Raw genomic sequence first — 27,500 nt, 5'->3', positions numbered from 1 at the left:
CGACCGAGTAAGGCCACTCAGAGACATCCATTTCCCAGGCATATGCCCCCTACGCACTTTTGGTGGTGCACCCCGCACGAACAATCCCGCCTCGACCAGCCTGAACAATTCCCCTCTCGAAGGAAGGCCTCGGCCTTAATCGTCCACGACAAACAGCTCGACGAGGCATGAAGCACCCACGGGAGCCGGAGCACGACGATGCAGAGTCTCGGTTCACAGGAGCCTGGGAAGAACATCCCGTACGGAACCCTTTACCCGAAAACATCCGAACCGCACATGCTCGCGACAGTCCTGCCGTTAGAGAATGCACCGTGCACGCGACCGAGTAAGGCCACTCAGAGACATCCATTTCCCAGGTATATGCCCCCTACGCACTTTTGGTGGCGCAACTCGCACGAACAGTCCCACCTCGACCCCGTATACAAGCTTTTTTGCCTCGAAGAGTTCGTCGGAGACGAAGAAGCAACCTTCAGTGCAACCGTAGCACTCTTTTGTGCAACCGCCCAAACAACGCCCCCTCTACCCTCTGTCGAAACACTCGGCATTGCTGCTCCCTAAGGTGAGCTTCTCCTCATAGGCAATTCCGCTCTTATCCGGTCACGTTTGTGTGCCCGAATTTCGCAAGGCAACCTCCATGGGACATGGAAAAGACTCGAGAAGAGAGCTCGCTCACGGGAGAGAGAAGCCAAGGAGACCACGAGAGTGCTGAGAGTGGGACAGCGCTGAATAGGCGGGAGAAGCCTGCGCGTATAAACGGAGATATATATCCAATTGCAACGAAGGAACGTGCCAAAGATCGAGAACAATGGCAGAAATGCTAGTAACGTGCACTTCGGGACCAACGCATCACCGGAAGACAACCGCCAAACATCGAAAGAGTCGCGATGCTCCGCAACCTACGTGCAAAGCGGTCGCACACCGGGTAAGGGAGTGAGAGCCCCAAACATAGCTGGGCGAGGCGCTCACTCCGCTCTTTAATATCTCGTTAATACCGCCAAGGAAATGGCACAAGCACACACACACAAGCATCCTCGGAAGAGGACAGTTCGAGTGACAGGTCAAATCCAAGAGTTCCGAAGACTACCTCCAGGAACAATCGGGAACAAGACCGATTACAAGTCGTCGAGTCTGTTACTGGGCGAACACGAGATGCGCACAGGAAATCGATCAGCCCTCACAATGGCCCAAGGCCAGAGATCGGACTGCTACGATTTACCCCAACAATCATCGTGCCACTCTTCGCAGAGAGGTGATAGACGCCAACGAGCCCGCGCATAGCAATCGAGGTGTAAAAAGGGCGTTGAAGGCAGGAAGCCTGGACGAAAGAGGCTACGAGGTCACCTCGAAGCGGTCTAAGAATCGGGCGCACTTGGGGCGACTACCAGTGCCAACCCCTTATCCCGCGGTGCGTCCGACACACAGAAATTTCCAAGGCGGCCAAGGAGCCTCCCCGCATAGCAATCGGGGTGTGAGGTTACGGATGCAGCATTGATAGCAATCGAGGTGGGAGGCGAAGGATGCAGAAGTGAGAGCCGAGGGATGTAGCAGAGATAGCAATCGGGGTGTGTGATGCAGAAGAGATAGCAATCGAGGTGTGCGGTGGGAAGGGCCCAGCAGCCAGAATGCATGAAGCGACGGATGAAGCAGTGATGACAACCGGGCTGTGAGGAGAGGAGGGATGCAGCCAAGAAAGCAATCAGGGCTCGAGGCAAGGGATGCATCAAGGATAGCAATCATGTTGTGAGGCGAGATTCCAAAGGCTAAACGTGAGAGGCTGCAGGGTCGACTCAGAGAGGTCTATGCATGTGAGAGGCTGAAAGCAAGGTCAACTCGGAGCGGTCTATGCATCGGGCGCGCTTGGGGCGACTACCAGTGCCAACCCCTTATCCCGCGACGCGTCCGACAAAGAGAACGTTCCAAGGCGGCAGAGGAGGTTACCAGCCGAAGGATGCAGTAGCAATAACAGGTATAGTTCCGCGGCGGCCGAGAAGACTCACCGCATAGGAATCGGGATGCGAGGCGAGGGATGCGGCGGGAAGGCCCCGACGGCTAAACGGAAGAGGCTGCAGGGCCGCCTCGGAATGGTCCAAGCATCGGACGCGATTGGGACGACTACCAGTGCCAACCCCTTATCCCGCGATGCGTCCGATACACAGATAGTTCCAAGGCGGCCGAGGAGCCTCACCGCATATCAATCGGGGTGCGAGGCGAGGGATGGGGCGGGAAGGCCCCAACGGCTAGACGGAAGAGGCTTCAGGGCCACCTCGGAATGCTCCAAGCATCGGACGCGCTTGGGGCGACTACCAGTGCCAACCCCTTATCCCGCGATGCATCCGATACACAGATGGTTCCAAGGCGGCCGAGGAGCCTCACCGCATAGCAATCGGGGGTGCGAGGCGAGGGATGGGGCGGGAAGGCCCCAACGGCTAGACGGAAGAGGCTTCAGGGCCGCCTCGGAATGGTCCAAGCATCGGACGCGCTTGGGGCGACTACCAGTGACAACCCCTCATCCCGCGATGCGTCCGATACGAAGATGGTTCCAAGGCGGCCGAGGAGCCTCACCGCATAGCAATCGGGGTGCGAGGTGGGGGATGCGGCGAGATGGCCCCAACGGCTAGACGGAAGAGGCCACAGGGCCGCGTCGGAATAGTCCAAGCATCGGACGCGCTTGGGGCGACTACCAGTGACAACCCCTTATCCCGCGATGCGTCCGATACGAAGATAGTTCCAAGGCGGCCGAGGAGCCTCACCGCATAGCAATCCGGGTGCGAGGTGGGGGATGCGGCGAGATGGCCCCAACGGCTAGACGGAAGAGGCTGCAGGGCCGCCTCGGAATAGTCCAAGCATCGGACGCGCTTGGGGCGACTACCAGTGACAACCCCTTATCCCGCGATGCTTCCGATACGAAGACAGTTCCAAGGCGGCCGAGGAGCCTCACCGCATAGCAATGGGGGTGCGAGGTGAGGGATGCGGCGAGATGGCCCCAACGGCTAGACGGAAGAGGCCACAGGGCCGCCTCGGAATAGTCCAAGCATCGGACGCGCTTGGGGCGACTACCAGTGACAACCCCTTATCCCGCGATGCATCCGATACGAAGATAGTTCCCAGGCGGCCGAGGAGCCTCACCGCATAGCAATCGGGGTGCGAGGCGAGGGATGCGGCGAGATGGCCCCAAAGGGTAGACGGAAGAGGCTGCGGGGCCGCCTCGGAATAGTCCAAGCATCGAACGCGCTTGGGGCGACTACCACTGCCAACCCCTTATCCCGCGATGCGTCCGATACACAGATAGTTCCGAGGCGGCCGAGGAGCTGGGGGATGCGGCGAGATGGCCCCAACGGCTAGACGGAAGAGGCTGCAGGGCCGCCTCGGAATAGTCCAAGCATCGGACGCGCTTGGGGCGACTACCAGTGACAACCCCTTATCCCGCGATGCGTCCGATACACAGATAGTTCCGAGGCGGCCAAGGAGCCTCACCGCATAGCAATCGTGGTGCGAGGTGGGGGATGCAGCGAGATGGCCCCAACGGCTAGACGGAAGAGGCTGCAGGGCCGCCTCGGAATGGTCCAAGCATCGGACGCGCTTGGGGCGACTACCACTGCCAACCCCTTATCCCGCGATGCGTCCGATACACAGATAGTTCCAAGGCGGCCGAGGAGCCTCACCGAATAGCAATCGGGGTGCGAGGCGAGGGATGCGGCGAGAAAGCCCCAACGGCTAGAGGGAAGAGGCTTCAGGTCCGCCTCGGAATGGTCCAAGCATCGGACGCGCTTGGGGCGACTACCAGTGACAACCCCTTATCCCGCGACGCGTCCGATACACAGATAGTTCCAAGGCGGCCGAGGAGCCTCACCGCATAGCAATCGGGGTGCGAGGCGAGGGATGCGGCGAGAAGGACCCAACGGCTAGACGGAAGAGGCTTCAGGGCCGCCTCGGAATGGTCCAAGCATCGGACGCGCTTGGGGCGACTACCAGTGACAACCCCTTATCCCGCGACGCGTCCGATACACAGATAGTTCCAAGGCGGCCGAGGAGCCTCACCGCATAGCAATCGGGGTGCGAGGCGAGGGATGCGGCGAGAAGGACCCAACGGCTAGACGGAAGAGGCTTCAGGTCCGCCTCGGAATGGTCCAAGCATCGGACGCGCTTGGGGCGACTACCAGTGACAACCCCTTATCCCGCGACGCGTCCGATACACAGATAGTTCCAAGGCGGCCGAGGAGCCTCACCGCATAGCAATCGGGGTGCGAGGCGAGGGATGCGGCGAGAAGGACCCAACGGCTAGACGGAAGAGGCTTCAGGGCCGCCTCGGAATGGTCCAAGCATCGGACGCGCTTGGGGCGACTACCAGTGACAACCCCTTATCCCGCGATGCGTCCGATACACAGATAGTTCCAAGGCGGCCGAGGAGCCTCACCGCATAGCAATCGGGGTGCGAGGCGAGGGATGCGGCGAGAAGGACCCAACGGCTAGACGGAAGAGGCTTCAGGGCCGCCTCGGAATGGTCCAAGCATCGGACGCGCTTGGGGCGACTACCAGTGACAACCCCTTATCCCGCGACGCGTCCGATACACAGATAGTTCCAAGGCGGCCGAGGAGCCTCACCGCATAGCAATCGGGGTGCGAGGCGAGGGATGCGGCAAGAAGGACCCAACGGCTAGACGGAAGAGGCTTCAGGGCCGCCTCGGAATGGTCCAAGCATCGGACGCGCTTGGGGCGACTACCAGTGACAACCCCTTATCCCGCGACGCGTCCGATACACAGATAGTTCCAAGGCGGCCGAGGAGCCTCACCGCATAGCAATCGGGGTGCGAGGCGAGGGATGCGGCGAGAAGGACCCAACGGCTAGACGGAAGAGGCTTCAGGTCCGCCTCGGAATGGTCCAAGCATCGGACGCGCTTGGGGCGACTACCAGTGACAACCCCTTATCCCGCGACGCGTCCGATACACAGATAGTTCCAAGGCGGCCGAGGAGCCTCACCGCATAGCAATCGGGGTGCGAGGCGAGGGATGCGGCGAGAAGGACCCAACGGCTAGACGGAAGAGGCTTCAGGGCCGCCTCGGAATGGTCCAAGCATCGGACGCGCTTGGGGCGACTACCAGTGACAACCCCTTATCCCGCGACGCGTCCGATACACAGATAGTTCCAAGGCGGCCGAGGAGCCTCACCGCATAGCAATCGGGGTGCGAGGCGAGGGATGCGGCGAGAAGGACCCAACGGCTAGACGGAAGAGGCTTCAGGGCCGCCTCGGAATGGTCCAAGCATCGGACGCGCTTGGGGCGACTACCAGTGACAACCCCTTATCCCGCGATGCGTCCGATACACAGATAGTTCCAAGGCGGCCGAGGAGCCTCACCGCATAGCAATCGGGGTGCGAGGCGAGGGATGCGGCGAGAAGGACCCAACGGCTAGACGGAAGAGGCTTCAGGGCCGCCTCGGAATGGTCCAAGCATCGGACGCGCTTGGGGCGACTACCAGTGACAACCCCTTATCCCGCGACGCGTCCGATACACAGATAGTTCCAAGGCGGCCGAGGAGCCTCACCGCATAGCAATCGGGGTGCGAGGCGAGGGATGCGGCGAGAAGGACCCAACGGCTAGACGGAAGAGGCTTCAGGGCCGCCTCGGAATGGTCCAAGCATCGGACGCGCTTGGGGCGACTACCAGTGACAACCCCTTATCCCGCGACGCGTCCGATACACAGATAGTTCCAAGGCGGCCGAGGAGCCTCACCGCATAGCAATCGGGGTGCGAGGCGAGGGATGCGGCGAGAAGGACCCAACGGCTAGACGGAAGAGGCTTCAGGGCCGCCTCGGAATGGTCCAAGCATCGGACGCGCTTGGGGCGACTACCAGTGACAACCCCTTATCCCGCGACGCGTCCGATACACAGATAGTTCCAAGGCGGCCGAGGAGCCTCACCGCATAGCAATCGGGGTGCGAGGCGAGGGATGCGGCGAGAAGGACCCAACGGCTAGACGGAAGAGGCTTCAGGGCCGCCTGGGAATGGTCCATGCATCGCACGCGCTTGGGGCGACTACCAGTGACAACCCCTTATCCCGCGACGCGTCCGATACACAGATAGTTCCAAGGCGGCCGAGGAGCCTCACCGCATAGCAATCGGGGTGCGAGGCGAGGGATGCGGCGAGAAGGACCCAACGGCTAGACGGAAGAGGCTTCAGGGCCGCCTCGGAATGGTCCAAGCATCGGACGCGCTTGGGGCGACTACCAGTGACAACCCCTTATCCCGCGACGCGTCCGATACACAGATAGTTCCAAGGCGGCCGAGGAGCCTCACCGCATAGCAATCGGGGTGCGAGTCGAGGGATGCGGCGAGAAGGACCCAACGGCTAGACGGAAGAGGCTTCAGGGCCGCCTCGGAATGGTCCAAGCATCGGACGCGCTTGGGGCGACTACCAGTGACAACCCCTTATCCCGCGATGCGTCTGATACACAGATAGTTCCAAGGCGGCCGAGGAGCCTCACCGCATAGCAATCGGGGTGCGAGGCAAGGGATGCGGCGAGAAGGACCCAACGGCTAGACGGAAGAGGCTTCAGGGCCGCCTCGGAATGGTCCAAGCATCGGACGCGCTTGGGGCGACTACCGTTGCCAACCCCTTATCCCGCGATGCGTCTGATACACAGATAGTTCCGAGGCGGCCGAGGAGCCTCACCGCATAGCAATCGGGTTGCGAGGCAGATTATTGGGAAGGGAACCCCCTGGGATGCGGCTCAAGCAGTGCCCAAAGGGACTGGAATGCGGAATCACATCGAGAGACCCAAATGCTATACGAGGGCTCAAATCGAATTATCGATTTGGCCACGACATGGACGCATCGGAACGACTACCTTTGCCGAACCACTCGCAATTGCATCCATACCGAAACCAATAGACATTTCCGTTAGAGCCCTCGCATAGCATTCGGGAATCTCGCATGCCCCTCTAAATCGACCAATGCTGGCGCTCAACGAAAATCCGAGCGCTACCACCGTTCGAGCGCCAGCATTGGTCGAGTTAGAGGGGCACGGGGGAGAATGCTCCAGTCAACACCTCCCCTATATAAGTTATTTGTCCGATTCTCGCACAACCGTAGTCTGCCTCGTCGAATCAAACAACGGTCCCAGATTCCGACTTCCGTTCCGTAGAGACCCAAAAGCTAGATGGAGGCTCGCAAGAAAGAGAGTCGGCGCATAGCAATCGGGTTTCTCGAACGTTTAGGGACCGAGCTCACTTGCGGATAGGGCAAAATCCGCCAAGCAACCCAAAAGCTAGACGGGGGCTCGAATCGAATCGCCTAGGCGGCCACAACAACGACGTGTTGGATCGACTACCAGTGCCAAACCATTCAGCAAGACTAGTCTGTGTCGAGGCCGGATAGAGATTCTCAGAGAGCGCCCGTATAGCATTTAGGAGACCTGCCGCGTCCCTCACACTCGACAAATGGTGGTGCACGTTTATAAATCCGAGCGATCCCAACCCTTTCAAGCACCAACATCGGTCGAGATAGAGGGGCACGGAGGGGGCTGCGTGAGACAACACAGTCCCCTATATAAGTTATTTGTCCGATTCTCACACATCCGAAGAATGGTCATCAAATCGGACAACAGCCCAAACTTCCGACTTCCGTCCCAGAAAGCCCAAGAGCTATCTAAAACGTTCATGGCCGGAACTCGATCGCGGCTATACCAGTCCGCCAAGCAACCCAAAAGCTAGACTGGAGCTCTAGTCGAATCACCTCTGTGGCCATTGCAAGGACGTGTTGGAGCGACTACCATTGCCGAACCATTCCGCAGGTCGAGTCCATACCAAGGCCGCATAGAGATTCACGATGAGCTCCTGCATAGCAATCAGGAGACTTGCCGTGTCCATCACAATCGATAAATCCTGGTGCAAGATTTTTGCATCCGAGCGCTCCAACCAGTCGAGCACCAGCATCAATCGACATAAACGGGCACGGGGGGAGGATGCTCGAGAACACTACCTCCCCTATATAAGTTATTTGTCCGATTCTCAAGCAGCCGAAGTCTGGTCATCGAATCGGGTCAAAGACCACAACTTCCGACTTTACCCACAATGCAAGTCATCGAATCGAACATCGGCCCCCGAGTCGGACTCCATGCGTATGTCAGGTCATCGGACCCAAATTCCGCCTTCCTGCGCATGGCGGGCCATCAATATCAACTCGGTCATCGGACCCAAACTCCGCCTTTCTGCGCATGGCACGCCTTCAAATCGGTCATCGGACCCAAATTCCGCCTTCCTGTGCATGGCGGGCCATCAACATCAACTCGGTCATCGGACCCAAATTCCGCCTTTCTGCGCATGGCACGCCATCAACTCGGTCATCGGACCCAAATTCCGCCTTCCTGCGCATGGCAGGTCATCGGACACAAATTCAGACCTCGCCAATATGCCTACGTATCGAATCGGTCATCGGACCCAACTTCCGACTTCATCCATACTGTAGGGTCTTTGAGGTTGGCGCGGTGCGCTCAACCCGGGGAGTCGACCCATCGAAGCATACACCTCCCCTATATAAGCTATTTGTCCGATTCCCACACCTGTGTAGTTTGCACCTCTGACCAGGACATCGACCCCAACTTCCGAACTCGACTGCAACGACGGCACCAGCGCCTTGGTGCGCACCTTGCGACGCACAGTCCCAACATTCGCCTTCCTGCACATGGCAGGTCATCGGACCCAAATTCCGACCTCGCGAGTATGCCTACATATCGAATCGGTCATCGGACACAACTTCCGACTTCATCCATACCGTAGGGTCTTTGAGGTTGGCGCGGTGCGCTCAACCCGGGGAGTCGACCCAACGAAGCATACACCTCCCCTATATAAGCTATTTGTCCGATTCCCACACCTGTGTAGTTTGCACCTCCGATCAGGACATCGACCCCAACTTCCGAACTCGCCTGCAACGACCGAACCAGCGCCTTGGTGCGCACCTTGCAACGCACAGTGCCAACATTCGCCTTCCTGCACATGGCAGGTCATCGGACCCAAATTCCGACCTCGCGAGTATGCCTACATATCGAATCGGTCATCGGACCCAACTTCCGACTTCATCCATACCGTAGGGTCTTTGAGGTTGGCGCGGTGCGCTCAACCCGGGGAGTCGACCCAACGAAGCATACACCTCCCCTATATAAGCTATTTGTCCGATTCCCACACCTGTGTAGCTTGCACCTCCGATCAGGACATCGACCCCAACTTCCGAACTCGACTAAAAAGACCGCACCAGCACCTTGGTGTGCACCTTGCAACGCACAGTGCCAACATTCGCCTTCCTGCACATGGCAGGTCATCGGACCCAAATTCCGACCTCATGAGCATACCTACTAATCGAATCGGTCATCGGACCCAACTTCCGACTTCATCCATACCGTAGGGTCTTTGAGGTTGGCGCGGTGCGCTCAACCTGGGGAGTCGACCCATCGAAGCATACACCTCCCCTATATAAGCTATTTGTCCGATTCCGACACCTGTGTAGTTTGCACCTCCGCTCAGGACATCGACCCCAACTTCCGAACTCGCCTGCAACGACCGAACCAGCGCCTTGGTGCGCACCAAAAGTGCGCACTTTTGGAGGGCACTTTTGTGCGCTCCAAAGGTGCGCACTTTTGGAGGGCACTTTTGTGCGCTCCAAAGGTGCGCACTTTTGGAGGGCACTTTTTGGAGGGCACTTTTGTGCGCTCCAAAGGTGCGCACTTTTGGAGGGCACTTTTTGGAGGGCACTTTTCTGCGCTCCAAAGGTGCGCACTTTTGGAGGGCACTTTTTGGAGGGCACTTTTCTGCGCTCCAAAGGTGCGCACTTTTGGAGGGCACTTTTTGGAGGGCACTTTTCTGCGCTCCAAAGGTGCGCACTTTTGGAGGGCACTTTTTGGAGGGCACTTTTCTGCGCTCCAAAGGTGCGCACTTTTGGAGGGCACTTTTGTGCACTCCAAAGGTGCACACTTTTGGAGGGCACTTTTTGGAGGGCACTTTTCTGCACTCCAAAGGTGCGCACTTTTGGAGGGCACTTTTTGGAGGGCACTTTTGTGCGCTCCAAAGGTGCGCACTTTTGGAGGGCACTTTTTGGAGGGCACTTTTGTGCGCTCCAAAGGTGCGCACTTTTGGAGGGCACTTTTGTGCACTCCAAAGGTGCGCACTTTTGGAGGGCACTTTTCCTGCGCTCCAAAGGTGCACACCTAGGTGAGCACCTTCGACCACACCTTGTAGCACACCAAACTCTGACTTTCGACTTCATCCGCAATGCAGGGTCTTTGAGGTTGGCGCAATGCGCACAACCAGGGGAGTCGACCCATCAAACCCAACACCTCCCCTATATAAGCTATTTGTCTGATTCTCATACATGCGTAGCCTGCAGGAGCAATTAGGACATCGACCCCAACTTTCGGCTTCTAAACGAAAACAAGGTCTTTGAGGTTGGTGTAATGCGAACAACTAGGGGAGTCAACCCATCAAACCCAACACCTCCCCTATATAAGCTATTTGTCTGATTCTCATACATGTGTAGTCTACAGGAGCAATTAGGACATCGACCCCAACTTTTGACTTCTTAACGAAAACAAGGTCTTTGAGGTTGACGTAATGCGCACAACCAGGGGAGTCGACCCATCAAACCCAACACCTCCCCTATATAAGCTATTTGTCCGATTCTCATACATGTGTAGCCTACAGGAGCCATTAGGACATTGACCCCAACTTTTGACTTCTTAACGAAAACAAGGTCTTTGAGGTTGGCGTAATGCGCACAACCAAGGGAGTTGACCCATCAAACCCAACACCTCCCCTATATAAGCTATTTGTCTGATTCTCATACATGTGTAGCCTGCAACAACGATTAGGACATCCACCCCAACTTCTGAATTCGTCTGCGTTGACCGCACCAAAGGTGCACGCCTTGGTGCTCACCAAAATCCGACTTCCGACTTCTTCTGCTATGCGGGGTCTTTGAGGTTGGCGCAGTGCGCACAACCAGGGGAGTCAACCCACCGAATGCAACACCTCCCCTATATAAGCTATTTGTCTGATTCTCATACATGCGTAGACTGCAGCAATGATTAGGACATCCACCCCAACTTTTGACTTCTTAAACAAGACAGGGTCTTTGAAGTTGGTGCAGTGCACACAACCAGGGGAGTCGACCCATCAAACGCAACACCTCCCCTATATAAAGCTATTTGTCCGATTCTCATACGTGTAGTCTGCAGCAGCGATTAGGACATCGACCCCAACTTCCGAATTCGTTTGCATTGACCGCACCAAAGGTGCACGCCTTGGTGTGCACCTTGGAGTGCACTTTGGTGCTCACCTCGGTGCACACTTTGGTGTGCACCTCGGTGTGCACCAAAGGTGCGCACCTTGGAGCGCACCAAAGGTGTACACTTTGGAGCGCACCACATAGGGTCTTTGAGAGGTTGGCGCAGTGCGCACACCAAGGTGGGTGTTGAGGTGCGTGCCGAGGTGGGTGGGTGCTAGGGTGCGCTCCATGGTGGGTGCCAGGGTGGGTGCGTGCTAGGGTGGATTCCAAAGAGGGTCATAGGGTGGGTGCCAAGGTGGGTTGGTGATATAGTGGGTTCAAAGGTGGGTACTAGGGTGGGTTCCAAGGTGGGTCACAAGTTGGGTGCCAGGATGCGTGGGTGTTAGGTTGGGTGCCAAGGTGGGCTCCTGCGTGGGTGGGTGCTAGGGTGGGTTTCAAGGTGGACGCGAGGGCGGGTGCCAAGGTGGGTAACAAGTTGGGTGTTAGGATGGGTGAGTGCTAGAGTGGGTGCCAAGGTGGGTGGGTGCTAAGGTGGATGCCAAGGTGGTTCACAGGGTGGGTGGGTTCTAGGGTGAGTTCCAAGGTGGGTCACAGGTTTAGTGCTAGGGTGCGTGTCAAGGCGGGTGTCGAGGTGCCTGGGTGCTAGGGTGTGGATGCCAATGTGGGTCATAGGGTGGGTACTAGGGTGGGCTGCAATGTGGGTGCCAAGGTGGGTAACATGCTCGGTTGGTTCTAAATTGGGTGTCAGGGTGGGTGTGCACCCACCTTGCCCGAGGTGGGTGCCAAGGTGCCAGTGTGGGTGGGTGCTAAGGTGGATGCCAAGGTGGGTGAGAAGGTGGGTGATAGGTTGAGTGGTAGGATGGGTGGGTGCCAAGATGGGTCACAGGGTGGGTGCAAGGGTGGGTAGGTGCTAGGGTTGGTGTCAGGGTGGGTGGGTGCTAGGTTGGGTTCCAAGGTGGGTGCGAGGGTGAGTGTCAAGGTGGGTCACAGGTTAGGTGCTAGGATGGGTGAGTGCTAGGGTGCAAAGGTGCCAGGGTGGGTGCTAGGATGGGTCGATGCTAGGGTGAGTGGCAAGGTGGGTCCACAAGTGTCAAGGTGGGTGCCGAGGTGGGTGCCAACTTGGGTTCCAAGGTGGGTGCCAAGTGGGCGACTGCTATGGTGGATGCCAAGGTGGGTCACGGGGTGGGTGCCAAGTTGCTAGGTTGTGTTCCAAGGTGGGTGCCAACGTGGCTGCTAGGGTGCGTGGGTTAAAGGGTGTGTCACAACGTGGGTGCCAGGATGGGTGCGCACCCACACTGGCCAAGACGGGTGCAAGGTTGGGTTCCAAGCCCGGTCACAGGCTGGGTGCTAGGATGGGTGGGTGCCAAGGTGGGCACCAGGGTGGGTGCACCCACCCTGGCCAAGGTGGGTCACGGGGTGGGTCCTAGGGTGGGTAACAGGGTGGGTACTAAGGTGCGTGCCAAGGTGGGTCATGGGGTGGGTGCCAAGGTGGGCACCAGGGTGGGTGTGCACCAACCCTAGCCAGGGTAGGTCACGGGGTGGTTGTCGGGGTGGGCGTCAAGGAGCCAAGGTGGGTGGCAAGTAGCCAAGTTGCGTGCCAAGGTGGGTGTCGGGGTGGGTGCCAAGGATCCAAGGTGGGTGCCAAGGAACCAAGGTGGGTGTCTGGGTGGGTGCCGAGGTGGGAGCCAGGGTGGGTCCCAAGGTGAGTGCAAAGGTGGGTGCCAGGGTCAAGGTGAGTGCCAATGTGGGTTCCAAGGTGCCAGGGTCAGGGTGAGTGCCAATGTGGGTTCAAAGGTGCTAAGTTGGGTGCGAGGTTGGGTGCGAGGGTGGGTGGGTGCCAAGGTGTGCTAGGTGGAAGCCCGGGTGGGTCGGCATCCCATGGGTGTCGAGTTGGGTGCCTGATGGGTGCTTCTTGTCAAGTTTTAGTCGTCGGGACTCATTTCGAGCCTTAGAGGTCGTTTCTTGTCCGGTTGCCCTGTCTTCGACCTGGGAACCCAATTTTGGTCCTCGGGTCCCATTTTTTTTTGTCTCGCATCCCACTTTTGGCCTGTGGCCTTTTCGGGGTCGATTCTCGTTTTGGGCATCAGAGCATGTTTCTTCTCCTAAAACCCAATATTTGTTTATTAAGTCTCGGAACACATTTTTGTTCTCGTGGACCCATCATGGGTCTTGGAACGCATTTGTGGTCCTTGGGTCCCATTTTGCATCCCGAAACTTGTGTTTTGGTGCTTGATCCCTATTTTGGGTGCCCACCTTGCACCAAGTGCGCACCCGGGGCAAACCGAGCGCCTTGGTGCACCGGGGCAAGATCGAGCGTGCACCCGAGGCGCCCCGAACATGCACCAAGGTGCACTCGGCCCACATGTGAGCGCAGGTCGTTGCGCCCGAGGTGGTGTGTGGGCACCGCGTTGCAGACGGGACACTGCACGCACACGACGCCCCGTCCAGGTGCACGCACGTAGGCCGGGCCGGGTGCACACCCGACGCCCTAGCAAGGTGCGCGCACCCGGGCAGGGCTCACACTTGGCGAACGGGGCGCACTTCGCGAGGGAGGGTGTGCACCTCGACGGGGGTGGGTGGCCGGGGTGGATTCGCACGTGGGTCGCGGTTTGCTAAGTACACACTGCGACAAGCTCATAACGGGTGCGATCATACCAGCGTTAGTGCACCGGATCCCATCAGAACTCCGCAGTTAAGCGCGCTTGGGCCGGAGTAGTACTAGGATGGGTGACCTCCCGGGAAGTCCCGGTGTTGCACCCTTTCTTAGTTTTTCGCCGGGCGTCGCAATGCTATTTGAATAAACCTTTTGCCCGTTTGCGTTCTCGTCGGGGCCGGGCCGGGCCGGGGTGCGCTGCCCGCACTACCGCGCGCGCGGGGGCGACACCGAGCGCGCACCCGAGGCGCCCCGAGCACACAGGCCACGGTGCAACCCGGGCGTTGTGCGCGCACCCCGGTGCGCCCGAGGTGCTGCGCGCGCACCCAGGTGAAATCGGTGTGCACCTCGGCCAGTGCGCGCTCGGTCGAGTCGCGCACGTTGGCCAAGGTGCACGGTGATGTTTCTTACTCTAAGGTTCCGCACCAGACGCCCGGGACAGGTGAGCGAAGCTGGGCGGGGCCGGGTGCGCGGCCGGGGCAGGTGCACGCAGCTGGAGAGAGCTTTGGAGCACACCAGAGGTGCGCACCTTGGAGCACACTTCGGAGCGCACCAATGATGCGCTCCATTCAAAAGTTTCCTGAAAAGGCAAAAAAAGTTGAGATTATAGAATTTCCCACTTGAGAGATTGTAAAAAAAAAAAATTTAAAATGAAGGAAACGCGGGTGCCAAGGTGTGCGCGCCCGGGTGCGCAGCCCAGCCAAGGTGTGCGCACCAAGGCGCCCACCCTGGCGAAGGTGCACGCAAGGTGCGCACCCGAGGCAAACCGGACAATTAACCCAACTTTCGACTTCGCGCGCACCTGCGCACCTTGGAGCGCACTTCGGAGCGCTCCTTGTTGCGCACCAATCTTGGGCACCTCGGAGTGCACCATGGCGCCCACCAAGGTGCGCACCCGGGGCAAACCGAGCTCCGACTTCGTGCGCACCTTGGAGCGCACGAAAGGTGCGCACCATGGCGCCCACCAAGGTGCGCAGCCCAGCCAAGGCGTGCGCATCAAGGTGCGCACCCTGGCGAAGGTGCGCACCCGGGGCAAACCGAGCTCCGACTTCGTGCGCACCTTGGAGCGCACAAAGGGTGCGCAACCCAGCCAAGGTGTGCGCACCCCGGGCAAACCGAGCTCCGAATCGTGCGCACCTTGGAGCACACTTCGGAGCCCTCCTTGGTGCGCACCGATGTTGCGCACCTCGGAGCGCACCCGGGGAAAACAATGCAATTAACCCGACTTTCGACTTCGTGGGCACCTCGGAGCGCTCTCGGGTTCGCACCTCGGAGCACACCGAGGTGCGCACCTTTGATGCGCTGCCTTCACCAATTTCCAGAAAAGGCAAGAAAACATTGAGAAGGTGTGCGCACCGAGGTGCCCACCCTGGCGAAGGTGCACGCGAGGTGCGCACCCGGGGCAAACCGGGCTCCGACTTCGTGCACGCCATGCTGCGCACCTTGGAGGGCCATGGTGCGCACCTTGGAGCACACTTCGGAGCGCTCAATGGTGCCCAACCCAGCCAAGGTGCCCACCGCGGCGAAGGTGCACGCGAGGTGCGCACCCGGGGCAAACCGGGCTCCGACTTCGTGCACGCCGCACCTTGGAGCACACTTCGGAGCGCTCCTTGGTGCGCACCAGGGCGCGCAACCCAGCCGAGGTGCCCACCCCGGCGAAGGTGCACGCGGGGTGCGCACCCGAGGCAAACCGGGCTCCGACTTCGTGCACGCCATGGTGCCCACCGCGGCGAAGGTGCACGCGAGGTGCGCACCCGGGGCAAACCGGGCTCCGACTTCGTGCACGCCGCACCTTGGAGCACACTTCGGAGCGCTCCTTGGTGCGCACCAGGGCGCGCAACCCAGCCGAGGTGCCCACCCCGGCGAAGGTGCACGCGAGGTGCGCACCCGGGGCAAACCGGGCTCCGACTTCGTGCACGCCATGGTGCCCACCGCGGCGAAGGTGCACGCGAGGTGCGCACCCGGGGCAAACCGGGCTCCGACTTCGTGCACGCCGCACCTTGGAGCACACTTCGGAGCGCTCCTTGGTGCGCACCATGGTGCCCACCAGGGCGCGCAACCCCGCCGAAGGTGCACGCGAGGTGCGCACCCGGGGCAAACCGGGCTCCGACTTCGTGCACGCCGCACCTTGGAGCACACTTCGGAGCGCTCCTTGGTGCGCACCAGGGCGCGCAACCCCGCCGAAGGTGCACGCGAGGTGCGCACCCGGGGCAAACCGGGCTCCGACTTCGTGCACGCCATGGTGCGCACCAGGGTGCCCACCGCGGCGAAGGTGCGCACCCGGGGCAAACCGGGCTCCGACTTCGTGCACGCCGCACCTTGGAGCACACTTCGGAGCGCTCCTTGGTGCGCACCAGGGCGCGCAACCCAGCCGAGGTGCCCACCCCGGCGAAGGTGCACGCGAGGTGCGCACCCGGGGCAAACCGGGCTCCGACTTCGTGCACGCCATGGTGCCCACCGCGGCGAAGGTGCGCACCCGGGGCAAACCGGGCTAGGACTTCGTGCACGCCGCACCTTGGAGCACACTTCGGAGCGCTCCTTGGTGCGCACCATGGTGCCCACCAGGCCGCGCAACCCAGCCAAGGTGTGCGCACCAAGGTGCACGCGAGGTGCGCACCCGGGGCAAACCGGGGTCCGGCTTCGTGCACGCCGCACCTTGGAGCACACATCGGGGCGCTCCCGGGTTCGCACCGGCGTTGCGCACCGTGGTGGGCACCTCGGAGCGCACCGTGGTGGGCACCTCGGAGCACACCAAGGTGGGCAGCGAGGTGCGCACCTTTGATGCGATGCCTTCACTAATTTCCATAAAAGGCAAAAGAAAACGAGATTTTAAAATTTCCGTTTTGAAAGATAGTGAGAAAAAGGGAATGCTGGTGCCATCTTGAGCCCGCCCTGGTGCGCAGCCCAGCCAAGGTGTGCGCACCAAGGTGCCCACCCTGGCGAAGGTGCGCGCCCGGGCAATTAACCCAACTTCCAACTTCGCGCGCGCCAGGGTGGGAGCGCACCCAACAACCGGGCCTGGGAAGAGCCAATGCGAGAAACCCCACCAAACGCTCTGACAAAAAAAGAGGGGGCGCTCCAGTAACCCCGCTTCGGAGCGCACCCTGGGCAAACCCAGCCAGGGTGCCCACCCCGGCCAAGGTGCAGGCGAGGTGCGCACCCGGGGCAAACCGGGCTCCGACAACGTGCACGCCGCACCTTGGAGCACACTTCGTAGCGCTCCCGGGTGCGCACCTCAGAGCACACCAAGGTGGGCAGCGAGGTGCGCACCTTTGATGCGCTGCCTTCACTAATTTCCAGAAAAGGCAAAAAAAAGAGGAGATTTTAAAATTTCCGTTTTGAAAGATAGTGAAAAAAACGGAACGCGGGTGCCATCTTGAGCCCGCCCGGGTGCACAGCCCAGGTAAGGTGCCCACCCTGGCAAAGGTGCGCACCCGGGCAATTAACCCTACTTCCGACTTCGTGCGCGCCAGGGTGGCAACCGGGCCTGGGAAGAGCCAATGCGAGAAACCCCACCAAACGCTCCGACAAAAAAAGAGGCGGCGCTCCAATAACCCCGCTTCGGAGCGCAGCCGGGGCAAACCCAGCCAAGGTGCCCACCCCGACGAAGGTGCACGCGAGGTGCGCACCCGGGGCAAACCGGGCTCCGACAACGTGCACGCAGCACCTTGGAGCACACTTCGAAGCACTCTCGGGTGCCCACCGGCGTTGCGCACCGTGGTGGGCAGCGAGGTGCGCACCTTTGATGCGCTGCCTTCACTAATTTCCAGAAAAGGCAAAAAAAAATGAGATTTTAAAATTTCCGTTTTGAAAGATAGTGAAAAAAACGGAACGCGGGTGCCATCTTGAGCCCGCCCTGGTGCGCAGCCCAGGCAAGGCATGCGCACCAAGGTGCCCACCCGCGGTGCACACCCGGGGCAAACCGGGCTCCGACTTCGTGCAGGCCGCACCTTGGAGCACACTTCGGAGCGCTCCTTGGTGCGCACCATGGTGCCCACCAGGGCGCACCCGGGGCAAACCGGGCTCCGACTTCGTGCACGCCGCACCTTGGAGCACACATCGGAGCGCTCCCAGGTTCGCACCAGCGTTGCGCACCTTTGATGCGCTGCCTTCACTAATTTCCAGAAAAGGCAAAAAAAAACGATATTTTAAAATTTCCGTTCTGAAAGATAGTGAAAAAAACGGAACGCGGGTGCCATCTTGAGCCCTTCCTGGTGCGCAGCCCAGGCAAGTTGTGCGCACCAAGGTGCCCACCCTGGCGGAGGTGCGCGCCCGGGGCAAACCGGGCTCCGACTTCGTGCACTGCATGGTGCCCACCAAGGCGCGCAACCCAGCCAAGGTGCCCACCGCAGCGAAGGTGCACGCGAGGTGCGCACCCGAGGTGCACACCCGGGGCAAACCGAGCTCCGACTTCGTGCACGCCGCACCTTGGAGCACACTTCAGAGCGCTCCTTGGTGCGCACCAGGGCGCGCAACCCAGCCAAGGTGCTCACCCCGGCGAAGGTGCACGCGAGGTGCGCACCCGGGGCAAGCCGGGCTCGGACTTCGTGCACGCCGCACCTTGGAGCACACATCGGAGCGCTCCCGGGTTCGCACCAGCATTGCGCACCTTTGATGCGCTGCCTTCACTAATTTCCAGAAAAGGCAAAAAAAAAAAAAAAACGAGATTTTAAAATTTCCGTTTTGAAAGATAGTGAAAAAAACGGAACGCGGGTGCCATCTTGAGCCCGCCCTGGTGTGCAGCCCAGGCAAGTTGTGCGCACCAAGGCACCCACCCTGGCCAAGGTGGGTCACGGGGTGGGTCCTAGGGTGGGTAACGGGGTGGGTACTAAGGTGCGTGCCAAGGTGGGTCATGGGGTGGGTGCCAAGGTGGGCACCAGGGTGGGTGTGCACCAACCCTAGCCAGGGTAGGTCACGGGGTGGTTGTCGGGGTGGGCGTCAAGGAGCCAAGGTGGGTGGCAAGTAGCCAAGTTGCGTGCCAAGGTGGGTGTCGGGGTGGGTGCCAAGGATCCAAGGTGGGTGCCAAGGAACCAAGGTGGGTGTCTGGGTGGGTGCCGAGGTGGGAGCCAGGGTGGGTCCCAAGGTGAGTGCAAAGGTGGGTGCCAGGGTCAAGGTGAGTGCCAATGTGGGTTCCAAGGTGCCAGGGTCAGGGTGAGTGCCAATGTGGGTTCAAAGGTGCTAAGTTGGGTGCGAGGTTGGGTGCGAGGGTGGGTGGGTGCCAAGGTGTGCTAGGTGGAAGCCCGGGTGGGTCGGCATCCCATGGGTGTCGAGTTGGGTGCCTGATGGGTGCTTCTTGTCAAGTTTTAGTCGTCGGGACTCATTTCGAGCCTTAGAGGTCGTTTCTTGTCCGGTTGCCCTGTCTTCGACCTGGGAACCCAATTTTGGTCCTCGGGTCCCATTTTTTTTTGTCTCGCATCCCACTTTTGGCCTGTGGCCTTTTCGGGGTCGATTCTCGTTTTGGGCATCAGAGCATGTTTCTTCTCCTAAAACCCAATATTTGTTTATTAAGTCTCGGAACACATTTTTGTTCTCGTGGACCCATCATGGGTCTTGGAACGCATTTGTGGTCCTTGGGTCCCATTTTGCATCCCGAAACTTGTGTTTTGGTGCTTGATCCCTATTTTGGGTGCCCACCTTGCACCAAGTGCGCACCCGGGGCAAACCGAGCGCCTTGGTGCACCGGGGCAAGATCGAGCGTGCACCCGAGGCGCCCCGAACATGCACCAAGGTGCACTCGGCCCACATGTGAGCGCAGGTCGTTGCGCCCGAGGTGGTGTGTGGGCACCGCGTTGCAGACGGGACACTGCACGCACACGACGCCCCGTCCAGGTGCACGCACGTAGGCCGGGCCGGGTGCACACCCGACGCCCTAGCAAGGTGCGCGCACCCGGGCAGGGCTCACACTTGGCGAACGGGGCGCACTTCGTGAGGGAGGGTGTGCACCTCGACGGGGGTGGGTGGCCGGGGTGGATTCGCACGTGGGTCGCGGTTTGCTAAGTACACACTGCGACAAGCTCATAACGGGTGCGATCATACCAGCGTTAGTGCACCGGATCCCATCAGAACTCCGCAGTTAAGCGCGCTTGGGCCGGAGTAGTATTGGGATGGGTGACCTCCCGGGAAGTCCCGGTGTTGCACCCTTTTTTAGTTTTTCGCCGGGCGTCGCAATGCTATTTGAATAAACCTTTTGCCCGTTTGCGTTCTCGTCGGGGCCGGGCCGGGCCGGGGTGCGCTGCCCGCACTACCGCGCGCGCGGGGGGCGACACCGAGCGCGCACCCGAGGCGCCCCGAGCACACAGGCCACGGTGCAACCCGGGCGTTGTGCGCGCACCCCGGTGCGCCCGAGGTGCTGCGCGCGCACCCAGGTGAAATCGGTGTGCACCTCGGCCAGTGCGCGCTCGGTCGAGTCGCGCACGTTGGCCAAGGTGCACGGTGATGTTTCTTACTCTAAGGTTCCGCACCAGACGCCCGGGACAGGTGAGCGAAGCTGGGCGGGGCCGGGTGCGCGGCCGGGGCAGGTGCACGCAGCTGGAGAGAGCTTTGGAGCACACCAGAGGTGCGCACCTTGGAGCACACTTCGGAGCGCACCAATGATGCGCTCCATTCAAAAGTTTCCTGAAAAGGCAAAAAAAGTTGAGATTATAGAATTTCCCACTTGAGAGATTGTAAAAAAAAAAAATTTAAAATGAAGGAAACGCGGGTGCCAAGGTGTGCGCGCCCGGGTGCGCAGCCCAGCCAAGGTGTGCGCACCAAGGCGCCCACCCTGGCGAAGGTGCACGCAAGGTGCGCACCCGAGGCAAACCGGACAATTAACCCAACTTTCGACTTCGCGCGCACCTGCGCACCTTGGAGCGCACTTCGGAGCGCTCCTTGGTGCGCACCAATCTTGGGCACCTCGGAGTGCACCATGGCGCCCACCAAGGTGCGCACCCGGGGCAAACCGAGCTCCGACTTCGTGCGCACCTTGGAGCGCACGAAAGGTGCGCACCATGGCGCCCACCAAGGTGCGCAGCCCAGCCAAGGCGTGCGCATCAAGGTGCGCACCCTGGCGAAGGTGCGCACCCGGGGCAAACCGAGCTCCGACTTCGTGCGCACCTTGGAGCGCACAAAGGGTGCGCAACCCAGCCAAGGTGTGCGCACCCCGGGCAAACCGAGCTCCGAATCGTGCGCACCTTGGAGCACACTTCGGAGCCCTCCTTGGTGCGCACCGATGTTGCGCACCTCGGAGCGCACCCGGGGAAAACAATGCAATTAACCCGACTTTCGACTTCGTGGGCACCTCGGAGCGCTCTCGGGTTCGCACCTCGGAGCACACCGAGGTGCGCACCTTTGATGCGCTGCCTTCACCAATTTCCAGAAAAGGCAAGAAAACATTGAGAAGGTGTGCGCACCGAGGTGCCCACCCTGGCGAAGGTGCACGCGAGGTGCGCACCCGGGGCAAACCGGGCTCCGACTTCGTGCACGCCATGCTGCGCACCTTGGAGGGCCATGGTGCGCACCTTGGAGCACACTTCGGAGCGCTCAATGGTGCCCAACCCAGCCAAGGTGCCCACCGCGGCGAAGGTGCACGCGAGGTGCGCACCCGGGGTAAACCGGGCTCCGACTTCGTGCACGCCGCACCTTGGAGCACACTTCGGAGCGCTCCTTGGTGCGCACCAGGGCGCGCAACCCAGCCGAGGTGCCCACCCCGGCGAAGGTGCACGCGGGGTGCGCACCCGGGGCAAACCGGGCTCCGACTTCGTGCACGCCATGGTGCCCACCGCGGCGAAGGTGCACGCGAGGTGCGCACCCGGGGCAAACCGGGCTCCGACTTCGTGCACGCCGCACCTTGGAGCACACTTCGGAGCGCTCCTTGGTGCGCACCAGGGCGCGCAACCCAGCCGAGGTGCCCACCCCAGCGAAGGTGCACGCGAGGTGCGCACCCGGGGCAAACCGGGCTCCGACTTCGTGCACGCCATGGTGCCCACCGCGGCGAAGGTGCACGCGAGGTGCGCACCCGGGGCAAACCGGGCTCCGACTTCGTGCACGCCATGGTGCCCACTGCGGCGAAGGTGCACGCGAGGTGCGCACCCGGGGCAAACCGGGCTCCGACTTCGTGCACGCCGCACCTTGGAGCACACTTCGGAGCGCTCCTTGGTGCGCACCATGGTGCCCACCAGGGCGCGCAACCCCGCCGAAGGTGCACGCGAGGTGCGCACCCGGGGCAAACCGGGCTCCGACTTCGTGCACGCCGCACCTTGGAGCACACTTCGGAGCGCTCCTTGGTGCGCACCAGGGCGCGCAACCCCGCCGAAGGTGCACGCGAGGTGCGCACCCGGGGCAAACCGGGCTCCGACTTCGTGCACGCCATGGTGCGCACCAGGGTGCCCACCGCGGCGAAGGTGCGCACCCGGGGCAAACCGGGCTCCGACTTCGTGCACGCCGCACCTTGGAGCACACTTCGGAGCGCTCCTTGGTGCGCACCAGGGCGCGCAACCCAGCCGAGGTGCCCACCCCGGCGAAGGTGCACGCGAGGTGCGCACCCGGGGCAAACCGGGCTCCGACTTCGTGCACGCCATGGTGCCCACCGCGGCGAAGGTGCGCACCCGGGGCAAACCGGGCTAGGACTTCGTGCACGCCGCACCTTGGAGCACACTTCGGAGCGCTCCTTGGTGCGCACCATGGTGCCCACCAGGCCGCGCAACCCAGCCAAGGTGTGCGCACCAAGGTGCACGCGAGGTGCGCACCCGGGGCAAACCGGGGTCCGGCTTCGTGCACGCCGCACCTTGGAGCACACATCGGGGCGCTCCCGGGTTCGCACCGGCGTTGCGCACCGTGGTGGGCACCTCGGAGCGCACCGTGGTGGGCACCTCGGAGCACACCAAGGTGGGCAGCGAGGTGCGCACCTTTGATGCGATGCCTTCACTAATTTCCATAAAAGGCAAAAGAAAACGAGATTTTAAAATTTCCGTTTTGAAAGATAGTGAGAAAAAGGGAATGCTGGTGCCATCTTGAGCCCGCCCTGGTGCGCAGCCCAGCCAAGGTGTGCGCACCAAGGTGCCCACCCTGGCGAAGGTGCGCGCCCGGGCAATTAACCCAACTTCCAACTTCGCGCGCGCCAGGGTGGGAGCGCACCCAACAACCGGGCCTGGGAAGAGCCAATGCGAGAAACCCCACCAAACGCTCTGACAAAAAAAGAGGGGGCGCTCCAGTAACCCCGCTTCGGAGCGCACCCTGGGCAAACCCAGCCAGGGTGCCCACCCCGGCCAAGGTGCAGGCGAGGTGCGCACCCGGGGCAAACCGGGCTCCGACAACGTGCACGCCGCACCTTGGAGCACACTTCGTAGCGCTCCCGGGTGCGCACCTCAGAGCACACCAAGGTGGGCAGCGAGGTGCGCACCTTTGATGCGCTGCCTTCACTAATTTCCAGAAAAGGCAAAAAAAAGAGGAGATTTTAAAATTTCCGTTTTGAAAGATAGTGAAAAAAACGGAACGCGGGTGCCATCTTGAGCCCGCCCGGGTGCACAGCCCAGGTAAGGTGCCCACCCTGGCAAAGGTGCGCACCCGGGCAATTAACCCTACTTCCGACTTCGTGCGCGCCAGGGTGGCAACCGGGCCTGGGAAGAGCCAATGCGAGAAACCCCACCAAACGCTCCGACAAAAAAAGAGGCGGCGCTCCAATAACCCCGCTTCGGAGCGCAGCCGGGGCAAACCCAGCCAAGGTGCCCACCCCGACGAAGGTGCACGCGAGGTGCGCACCCGGGGCAAACCGGGCTCCGACAACGTGCACGCAGCACCTTGGAGCACACTTCGAAGCACTCTCGGGTGCCCACCGGCGTTGCGCACCGTGGTGGGCAGCGAGGTGCGCACCTTTGATGCGCTGCCTTCACTAATTTCCAGAAAAGGCAAAAAAAAATGAGATTTTAAAATTTCCGTTTTGAAAGATAGTGAAAAAAACGGAACGCGGGTGCCATCTTGAGCCCGCCCTGGTGCGCAGCCCAGGCAAGGCATGCGCACCAAGGTGCCCACCCGCGGTGCACACCCGGGGCAAACCGGGCTCCGACTTCGTGCAGGCCGCACCTTGGAGCACACTTCGGAGCGCTCCTTGGTGCGCACCATGGTGCCCACCAGGGCGCACCCGGGGCAAACCGGGCTCCGACTTCGTGCACGCCGCACCTTGGAGCACACATCGGAGCGCTCCCAGGTTCGCACCAGCGTTGCGCACCTTTGATGCGCTGCCTTCACTAATTTCCAGAAAAGGCAAAAAAAAACGATATTTTAAAATTTCCGTTCTGAAAGATAGTGAAAAAAACGGAACGCGGGTGCCATCTTGAGCCCTTCCTGGTGCGCAGCCCAGGCAAGTTGTGCGCACCAAGGTGCCCACCCTGGCGGAGGTGCGCGCCCGGGGCAAACCGGGCTCCGACTTCGTGCACTGCATGGTGCCCACCAAGGCGCGCAACCCAGCCAAGGTGCCCACCGCAGCGAAGGTGCACGCGAGGTGCGCACCCGAGGTGCACACCCGGGGCAAACCGAGCTCCGACTTCGTGCACGCCGCACCTTGGAGCACACTTCAGAGCGCTCCTTGGTGCGCACCAGGGCGCGCAACCCAGCCAAGGTGCTCACCCCGGCGAAGGTGCACGCGAGGTGCGCACCCGGGGCAAGCCGGGCTCGGACTTCGTGCACGCCGCACCTTGGAGCACACATCGGAGCGCTCCCGGGTTCGCACCAGCATTGCGCACCTTTGATGCGCTGCCTTCACTAATTTCCAGAAAAGGCAAAAAAAAAAAAAAAACGAGATTTTAAAATTTCCGTTTTGAAAGATAGTGAAAAAAACGGAACGCGGGTGCCATCTTGAGCCCGCCCTGGTGTGCAGCCCAGGCAAGTTGTGCGCACCAAGGCACCCACCCTGGCCAAGGTGGGTCACGGGGTGGGTCCTAGGGTGGGTAACGGGGTGGGTACTAAGGTGCGTGCCAAGGTGGGTCATGGGGTGGGTGCCAAGGTGGGCACCAGGGTGGGTGTGCACCAACCCTAGCCAGGGTAGGTCACGGGGTGGTTGTCGGGGTGGGCGTCAAGGAGCCAAGGTGGGTGGCAAGTAGCCAAGTTGCGTGCCAAGGTGGGTGTCGGGGTGGGTGCCAAGGATCCAAGGTGGGTGCCAAGGAACCAAGGTGGGTGTCTGGGTGGGTGCCGAGGTGGGAGCCAGGGTGGGTCCCAAGGTGAGTGCAAAGGTGGGTGCCAGGGTCAAGGTGAGTGCCAATGTGGGTTCCAAGGTGCCAGGGTCAGGGTGAGTGCCAATGTGGGTTCAAAGGTGCTAAGTTGGGTGCGAGGTTGGGTGCGAGGGTGGGTGGGTGCCAAGGTGTGCTAGGTGGAAGCCCGGGTGGGTCGGCATCCCATGGGTGTCGAGTTGGGTGCCTGATGGGTGCTTCTTGTCAAGTTTTAGTCGTCGGGACTCATTTCGAGCCTTAGAGGTCGTTTCTTGTCCGGTTGCCCTGTCTTCGACCTGGGAACCCAATTTTGGTCCTCGGGTCCCATTTTTTTTTGTCTCGCATCCCACTTTTGGCCTGTGGCCTTTTCGGGGTCGATTCTCGTTTTGGGCATCAGAGCATGTTTCTTCTCCTAAAACCCAATATTTGTTTATTAAGTCTCGGAACACATTTTTGTTCTCGTGGACCCATCATGGGTCTTGGAACGCATTTGTGGTCCTTGGGTCCCATTTTGCATCCCGAAACTTGTGTTTTGGTGCTTGATCCCTATTTTGGGTGCCCACCTTGCACCAAGTGCGCACCCGGGGCAAACCGAGCGCCTTGGTGCACCGGGGCAAGATCGAGCGTGCACCCGAGGCGCCCCGAACATGCACCAAGGTGCACTCGGCCCACATGTGAGCGCAGGTCGTTGCGCCCGAGGTGGTGTGTGGGCACCGCGTTGCAGACGGGACACTGCACGCACACGACGCCCCGTCCAGGTGCACGCACGTAGGCCGGGCCGGGTGCACACCCGACGCCCTAGCAAGGTGCGCGCACCCGGGCAGGGCTCACACTTGGCGAACGGGGCGCACTTCGCGAGGGAGGGTGTGCACCTCGACGGGGGTGGGTGGCCGGGGTGGATTCGCACGTGGGTCGCGGTTTGCTAAGTACACACTGCGACAAGCTCATAACGGGTGCGATCATACCAGCGTTAGTGCACCGGATCCCATCAGAACTCCGCAGTTAAGCGCGCTTGGGCCGGAGTAGTACTGGGATGGGTGACCTCCCGGGAAGTCCCGGTGTTGCACCCTTTTTTAGTTTTTCGCCGGGCGTCGCAATGCTATTTGAATAAACCTTTTGCCCGTTTGCGTTCTCGTCGGGGCCGGGCCGGGCCGGGGTGCGCTGCCCGCACTACCGCGCGCGCGGGGGCGACACCGAGCGCGCACCCGAGGCGCCCCGAGCACACAGGCCACGGTGCAACCCGGGCGTTGTGCGCGCACCCCGGTGCGCCCGAGGTGCTGCGCGCGCACCCAGGTGAAATCGGTGTGCACCTCGGCCAGTGCGCGCTCGGTCGAGTCGCGCACGTTGGCCAAGGTGCACGGTGATGTTTCTTACTCTAAGGTTCCGCACCAGACGCCCGGGACAGGTGAGCGAAGCTGGGCGGGGCCGGGTGCGCGGCCGGGGCAGGTGCACGCAGCTGGAGAGAGCTTTGGAGCACACCAGAGGTGCGCACCTTGGAGCACACTTCGGAGCGCACCAATGATGCGCTCCATTCAAAAGTTTCCTGAAAAGGCAAAAAAAGTTGAGATTATAGAATTTCCCACTTGAGAGATTGTAAAAAAAAAAAATTTAAAATGAAGGAAACGCGGGTGCCAAGGTGTGCGCGCCCGGGTGCGCAGCCCAGCCAAGGTGTGCGCACCAAGGCGCCCACCCTGGCGAAGGTGCACGCAAGGTGCGCACCCGAGGCAAACCGGACAATTAACCCAACTTTCGACTTCACGCGCACCTGCGCACCTTGGAGCGCACTTCGGAGCGCTCCTTGGTGCGCACCAATCTTGGGCACCTCGGAGTGCACCATGGCGCCCACCAAGGTGCGCACCCGGGGCAAACCGAGCTCCGACTTCGTGCGCACCTTGGAGCGCACGAAAGGTGCGCACCATGGCGCCCACCAAGGTGCGCAGCCCAGCCAAGGCGTGCGCATCAAGGTGCGCACCCTGGCGAAGGTGCGCACCCGGGGCAAACCGAGCTCCGACTTCGTGCGCACCTTGGAGCGCACAAAGGGTGCGCAACCCAGCCAAGGTGTGCGCACCCCGGGCAAACCGAGCTCCGAATCGTGCGCACCTTGGAGCACACTTCGGAGCCCTCCTTGGTGCGCACCCGGGGAAAACAATGCAATTAACCCGACTTTCGACTTCGTGGGCACCTCGGAGCGCTCTCGGGTTCGCACCTCGGAGCACACCGAGGTGCGCACCTTTGATGCGCTGCCTTCACCAATTTCCAGAAAAGGCAAGAAAACATTGAGAAGGTGTGCGCACCGAGGTGCCCACCCTGGCGAAGGTGCACGCGAGGTGCGCACCCGGGGCAAACCGGGCTCCGACTTCGTGCACGCCATGCTGCGCACCTTGGAGGGCCATGG

At 61.0% G+C, this 27,500-nt stretch overlaps 3 non-coding genes across 3 annotated transcripts; all 3 read left to right on the top strand.

Moving 5' to 3' along the window:
- Positions 1–13,913: 13,913 nt before the first annotated feature.
- On the top strand, positions 13,914–14,032 carry LOC131865491 (5S ribosomal RNA). Its single transcript, XR_009364211.1, has one exon. It is a non-coding gene; the product is annotated as a 5S ribosomal RNA (ribosomal RNA).
- A 5,915-nt stretch (positions 14,033–19,947) lies between these two features.
- Positions 19,948–20,066, top strand: LOC131865507 (5S ribosomal RNA). Its single transcript, XR_009364227.1, has one exon. It is a non-coding gene; the product is annotated as a 5S ribosomal RNA (ribosomal RNA).
- Positions 20,067–26,056: 5,990 nt separating this feature from the next.
- Positions 26,057–26,175, top strand: LOC131865503 (5S ribosomal RNA). Its single transcript, XR_009364223.1, has one exon. It is a non-coding gene; the product is annotated as a 5S ribosomal RNA (ribosomal RNA).
- The last annotated feature ends 1,325 nt before the right edge of the window (positions 26,176–27,500 follow it).

Source organism: Cryptomeria japonica, unplaced genomic scaffold (genome assembly GCF_030272615.1).
Source record: "Cryptomeria japonica unplaced genomic scaffold, Sugi_1.0 HiC_scaffold_113, whole genome shotgun sequence".
Lineage (NCBI taxonomy): Eukaryota > Viridiplantae > Streptophyta > Pinopsida > Cupressales > Cupressaceae > Cryptomeria > Cryptomeria japonica.
The sequence above is the reverse complement of the archived record's forward strand: the minus strand, read 5'-3'. Positions and strand labels throughout refer to the sequence as shown.